Here is a 7382-nt window from a genome sequence, read left to right on the forward strand (position 1 = left end):
TTTTACCCTTTTATTTTTGGCAGTCTCGTTTAATGTTAATGAAATGCAAGTTTGTATATTTTTCTTGCATGTTTCCGTAGTTCATTACCGTATTAAATACGCTCAATATAGTTAAAACAATAATCAGCCATGATTTTGAAAACATTTGGTATATATATATGTGTGTGTGTGTGTGTGGCACGGCATGGCCAGGTAGGCTTAAGGCGTTCGATTCGTAATCTGAGGGTCGCGGATTCGAATCCCCGTCGCACCAAAAATGCTCGCCCTTTCAGCCATGGGGGTCTTGTAATTGTGACGGTAAAATCACACTATTCGTTGGTAAAAGAGTAGCCCAATAGTTTGCGGTGGGTGGTGATGACTGCTGCTTTCCCTCTAGTCTTACACTGCTAAATTAGAAACGGCTAGCGCAGATAACCCTTGTGTAGCTTTGCGCGAAATTCAAAAACAAACAAACTAATGATATATAAGTGTACTTTGTGATTATTGAAACTAACACAAAATAACAGTTTGAAAACTACATAAATGAATAAATATTATTACGCAGACATATTTCTTAATATTTATATAAAATTTATGTAACAAAATGTACTTATAAGAATAAAAACGTGTGTGTAATATTTGTGCATGTCCTGCTGCTCTCAAACATCTGAGCTTTATCGTATGTGGCTCTTATGTTAAGCACGTTTCGCCACCCTTGGTATACAATTTAATAAGGAATTCTCGTTGATAAATATTTATTAATTTTAGTTATCGTACATAAAACCAAAGTTTTTTTGTGTCATTGCTGTATCGGCGTTTGGTCGTCGTGCTCGAACATAGAAGGTCTCGGATCTCTTCTTTTTCATTTACCGTTGTTTATAAATTTCCAAACGCTTTACGAAATCAATTAACACCCGTGCAAAACACTATAATAGAACTTCTACCCTCTTCAGAGCCATGCCTATAAACAGACTTTCTATAGTATTAAGTGCTATGTTACTACTATTAATGTCCCTCGCTGAGACGGCGTTTGTCTAGAGATTTTTAACGCTAAAACTAGGGGCTCGATTTCCCTCGGTAAACTCAGAAGGTAGCCTGATATGTCTTTACTATAAAAAAAACACCACATTACTATTCATTTTGTTATACACACTAACAAACAGCTGTATATAATTATTTATATTCATTGGGTCGAATATACCACAGACAGTTCCATACCAAATACACACGCACACAAAACTTTTCAGATACACAAATGTTTAATTCGAAATTTGTTCCTGAAAAATAAAAGTCCATCTTTCGAAAACACTTGGGTGTTTTTTTATCATATCACATGAAGACTTCATGAATCCCCCGTGTTTTTCTGACACCATGAGATTTAATGGGACAACATTTAAAACAGCTCCGTTTAAGTATTTCTCAACGTTCTGGTTGATTTTAATACAAGAACTAGATTTATTTTAAGAACATGTATTTTTGTTCTGCTGTTTGTTTCAAGACGGAGTTTAATTTTTGTAACTGCTATCGAAGGAGTTGAAGCTTTTCCAAATCGCCACATTGTTAACAAATTGTAATGTTAAGCTAAAATTTGGATCATTAAATGACACGTTGCTTTAATACATGACGAAGGGGACGGGGTAACTACCTCTTCCAACCACGCTTTCCTATCAAATAATGTACGAGACTGAACAACTACCGTCACTGTGACGTCAGGTTCCTTAAGGATTTAGTGTAGAGTGAAGAAACATTTAATATGTGATAAAAATTAATGTTAAAAAAATACAGGAAGAAAACGCTGATGCATAACAGTTACTTATATCAATTAAGAAAAAGCAAATTCCCATGCCGGGAATCGAACCCGGGCCTCCTGGGTGAAAGCCAGGTATCCTAGCCACTAGACCACATGGGATATGTTATAATGTGTTTCATTAAAATTTATATGATTTTTTTATAAATAAAATAACATTGTTTTAATTGCAATTTCTGCGTAAGTTACATAACTTTAATCATTACAGATATTTCTTTTGAACTATTGCACAATACGTCTAATAAGAAAAAGACAAAATAACAAAAGTGCCCTCAAGAAGGCGATAACAGTTGAGTAAAATGTTCTGGGCTACTTGGAACGACAAGAGTGAAATTTCCAGATTGTGACATACTTGTAAATTTAAACAGTTAAAATCACGTTCAGTGAAAATTGAAATATTTGCTAATAGGTGGCAGCTCTCTAACGGAGAAAATGTCTCCTTTTGTGGGTGATTGAAGTTCAGCCTTTGTTTTTATATATCAGGAATGGGCTCGCGGCATCCCTGAATTTTCGCAAGCCATTGAATGCAAGAACAAGCTAAAAACCATTACGGCTTACATATTGATATTCTGTCAAGACTTACTGTTATTTTTATTTGCTTTCGTGAAATACCACAGACCGTAAACATTACCCTAATTACCAAGTATACATGTATCTCGCAAGTTTCGTTTTATCTGTTTTCTGTATTAGAAATATTTAATTTACATTGTAAATACTTTAAAATATGGTGCTACCTAAACTTTTAACGTTACCGTATATAATAATTAGTCACTAATAAACATTCTTAAGGTATTTAAATAGCAGATTTCTTTACATTAGTATGTTTATAAAATAGTTAAACACCATTGCAATCAACTTCACATACAATTTATTTTTAGAAAGTCCAGAAATATTGTTTATCCAAGACCTGGAATAATATTGACAGTAGTCCTCAAGATTTTGAAAAGAATATACATCCAGAATGATTACTATCACTTATTTCTGACACAATTCATGCAACGATGTGAAACGTATATGCTGTTTGCTTTCTGCTATGATGATTGAAATTATACATCTAATCAAATTGAAAGCAATAAGAAGGAATATTTGTAATTATTAATTTTGGTTTTATTTACTCTTGAAACAGAACGCTTTCGGGACCTGTGGAAATATATCTAATAAAGTCCTGATACTAAGCACAGAGTTATATATACATTTCCAGCGCTTGGAATTACACGATGGCCTGCTGGATGAAAGATACCCGTGGTGGGCAGAGCACAGATAGCCCATTGTGTAGCTTTGTGCTTAATTCAAAACAACAACAACATTAGAGCCTCGATTGTCCACTGTTTCTATTGTCCGAGATGTCTTGCTTTCCCGACCAGTGCGAGTAATCGAGGTACCGGTGTATATTTATTTATTTTACAGCAGCGAGTACATACTAACTATCATATTATATCAACAACCACTTGATAATGTTGCTAGAACTAACTGCCTTCGGTCCCGTTTGAATCTATACGAGTAAACTAGTTAGTTGAATTAAGAGAAAGAAGAAAAACAAAATGGCGCGTGTTTTACAACTGCAGTTGTTTATTCTTGGACAAAGACGAAGAATTACTGAATTCGCCATTAAAACCGTAGAGATAAAGTTGGTTCAGTATTGAAAAAAATTCTAAGTGAAAATAGTTCCTGATTTCAAGAGTCTTGAACTGTCCTCGATTCGAGTGCAACTTACACAGCCCTAAACACGGGTAAATTAGGAAAAATTACTAGGCGCCATGATGAAATATTTAATCACGATGGATTTATCAAGACCTATATTACACACATTTATAAGTTTTAATTTCTTTAACTCTGCATCAAGACAGTCGCCTAGAGGCACAATTATCGTCACTTATTGGCTCAGCAATAAGTATGAAGGCTTATAACGCTAAAAAACCTGTTTTCAATACCTATGGCAGACACAGAATAGATAGCTAATTGTATATCCTTGCGCTTAACTGTAAACGAACAAATTTTTACTGTATATATACCGTAACTGTCAACATTTTATCAGTTCAAAATGCTGCATTTTTAAAAATTAGTTAATACGTTATTTCCTAATTTGTTATATTTTTTGCCAAAGGGACTGTCTGTTCTGAGTTATTTAGTGTGTGTGTCTTTCTCTAGGGAATGGTCTGTTCTCTCAATCCCATTTTCCATTCCTCTCCTCCTGAACTTCTGTTTACTAACTTCTGCATCATGATGCTCTAGGCCATTGCCAAGGTCGCTTATCACCGATGCTGCCACTATCTCACATTACCCCTATCATGTCTGTCAATAGATGGCGCTAAAAAAGGGGTGAAATGAATAACACCTGAAGTTAAAGTATTTTAGTTTGTTTGTTTTGCAATTTCGCACAAAGCTACTCGAGGGCTATCTGTGCTAGCCGTCCCTAATTTAGCAGTGCAAGACTAGAGGGAAGGCAGCTAGTCATCACCACCCACTGCCAACTCTTGGGCTACTCTTTTTACCAACGAATAGTGGGATTGACCGTCACATTATACGCCCCCCACGGCTGGGAGGGCGAGCATGTTTAGCGCGACGCGGGCGCGAACCCGCGACCCTCGGATTACGAGTCGCACGCCTTACGCGCTTGGCCATGCTGGGCCATAAAGTATTTTATCAAGACCAGGTTGCAGATGGAAGGAACTGACTAACATCAGAAATAGACAGTTGGAGTTTTTATAACACTTTATGAGAAATAAGAAATTGAAAATATAATTGTAACTGGAAAGACTGAAGGAAGGAGATACAATGGAAGACAGAGATTGACTTATGTCAAGAGTCCGTCCAAATGGATAAATTTAGCGACATTAGAAATTATTTGTGTTTTTAAGAAGAAGAGATCTGTGGAAGTCCATGGAAAACCTTTCGTTTAAATACGGTAGCGAGAGGGAGGTGTTGAGTACTTGTCTTCCTTCTGGGCTATTATTTCAAATTAGAGACTACTGGTGTAGATAACTTTCGTGTAGCTATGTGCGAAATCCAACAACAACAAAAACTATTCTTAATATCTGCTGCTCCTTTATCTATATATATAGACGTAACAGAAACACGACTTATTTTTTATTAGTATTTTATTTCAAAGAATCAATCTTTGAGAAAATACTGATGTTCTAAAAGGTGAATTTTACAGAAAAAAGAAAACTTTGCAGTCAAAAAAACTACTCATACTGATTAATTTTGCAGATTTGAATTTTTTATAAAACATATGTGTTAATAAGTGAAACGTAGAATTTGGTGCAGAAAGAACCCTTTTCGAGCGGCAATCCGAACGTTTTAGTTTTTACGTTTGCCGCTAAGAAACGTACTGTGACGTAATAGTTGCCAACATACCGCCAACGCTAGCGCGTTGAATGTAAATAAACATGGCCAGTGCATACGGAGAAACAGAGGCGGAGTCTGTTTTGACTTTGTGTTCTGAACAGTGTTGAGTAGCACCATATCAATTCAAACCTACTCTGAACGAACCTAGAACAGTTACTTTTGACACAGATCTGACAAGTTCTAGTGATGAGGACAGTTCCACGAGCGAGAGTTAGCGGAACTGTGAGCGATACTGAAGAAATAAGAATATATATTAAAACAACATGCTTTATGAGGTTTATGAGATTTACATTTAATATCACATTATCATAACACTGTGTTAAGATTAATTTTATTATGATGAGTTATGGAAATATGTTATGGAGTTTATATTTGATTGTTTACAAGTCTACAATGTTTTTCTTCAAATACATAACACATACTTGATTACTTCAACATATTCAAGACATAGTCTTATTTCAATTTATCTTGAAACGTTAAATTTGAAAAATGGTATTCTTCAAACTTTTCCACATGTAAAATGATACAAAACATCTACAGCATGATCTACCAGCTTTTAAACTTGGAATATACTCTATTTGGGATAGATTTGTCCACTGTCTAGACTAGGAAATCAAGGTTTCACTGACTTTGAGGTGCCACAAATGCAAAACACGCTCATGAATGTGAAATGTGTATGTCTAGTTACATTCTTCAAAAACTTGTACTTTTTAAATTATTATATTATACTAGTTATTGTTTATTGCTTTATACTGCACACATACCTTTAAGTTTGTTCTTTTCGTGATGACAAGGGATGGCTTTAGAGGGGTAGAACCTGTACGTTGCAGGCTGAGATCAGTCCTCAGCTCTACACGAGGAAAGATGGTGGAGACGATCCTGTCTACTGCCGATGGTTTATTTCAGTCTCAACCTGCCTGGCTTGAAACCCATGGAATCCAAAAAAGAGGGATCCGACACAAAACATGATCGTTCAAAGTGATCTTGACAAAGCTTTGCATGGTGTGAAGGAGTCCAGTTCTTTCTATTGACCATCCGCACCCACTGTCGCCACCTTGCCGGTTCCTTCTCCTTGCACGGAAACGAAAAGAAGCTTTTCCCAGATGCCGAACCGTTTTTACAAACATAAGCAACGCAGTAAACCATGTTATCATAAAACAAACATAAAGTAGCAATATCAAGACAAAAATAGTCTCACACAGTATGTAATCCGAAAAAAGCACCGATAAATTTACATAAAACATCAGCATTGAAAGGAACAAAATGGTCGGCGCGCAACGAAGCGTGTTTGGCAACTATTACGTCATAGTTTTAAAACGTCACGGAAACAGCCAAACGAGCAAGAGGAACTTGAGTTCGAGGACCCGCATATTTTGTTTCATTTTTTACCCAAAACTAAAGTGTTTAAAAATATGGCAACCACACAGGAATTATACCGAACCAAAGTACAGTTTCTAAGGCAATTGTTAAATTTGTTGAAAATTCACCTTTAAAGTAGTGAGATGGAGAAAATATGTTCTTGATAGAGTCATTATTATGAGATGTAATAACCTTATGTTGATAAACCTTATTGGCGTCACACTAGAGGTATCAAGTAAGAATATATGGACCACACAGTTGTTCACTACACGTCACTACCAACGAAGCCTTTCGCTTATCTCAACAGATTTTTTAGAAAATTCTTTTGTTTGTTTTTGAATTTCGCGTAAAGCTACTCGAGGGCTATCTGCGCTAGCCGTCCCTCATTTAGTAGTGTAAGACTAGAGAGAAAGCAACTTGTCATCACCACCCATGGCTACTTGGGCTACTCTTTTACCAACGAATAGTAGGATTGACCGTCATATTATAACCCCTCATGGCTGAAAGGGCGAGTGTGTTTAGTGTAACGGGGATTCGAACCCGCGACCCTCAGATTACGAGTGGAACGCCTTAACCCACCTGTCTATGACGGGCCGAAGGAAATCTTTAACAAGTTATACTGTAATTAAATGTTACAATCATACTTTAGAATGTTAGTGCGTGTCTGATTGGTACTTTATCTTATTACTATGACATTGTTAGCAGTCTTACTGTGAAGTAATGTTACATTCATTGTTTGGTGTTTAGTGTGTGTATGATTGGTACTTTATCTTATTACTATGACATTGTTAGCAGTCTTACTGTGAAGTAATGTTACATTCATTGTTTGGTGTTTAGTGTGTGTATGATTGGTACTTTATCTTATTACTATGACATTGTTAGCAGTCTT

At 36.0% G+C, this 7382-nt stretch overlaps 1 non-coding gene across 1 annotated transcript; it reads right to left on the minus strand.

Moving 5' to 3' along the window:
* Positions 1–1816: 1816 nt before the first annotated feature.
* TRNAE-UUC (transfer RNA glutamic acid (anticodon UUC)) lies at positions 1817–1888 on the minus strand. The gene has a single exon. It is a non-coding gene; the product is annotated as a tRNA-Glu (tRNA).
* Between the last annotated feature and the right edge of the window lie 5494 nt (positions 1889–7382).

The sequence above is a fragment of the Tachypleus tridentatus genome, chromosome 3, assembly GCF_004210375.1.
Source record: "Tachypleus tridentatus isolate NWPU-2018 chromosome 3, ASM421037v1, whole genome shotgun sequence".
NCBI classification, from domain to species: domain Eukaryota; kingdom Metazoa; phylum Arthropoda; class Merostomata; order Xiphosura; family Limulidae; genus Tachypleus; species Tachypleus tridentatus.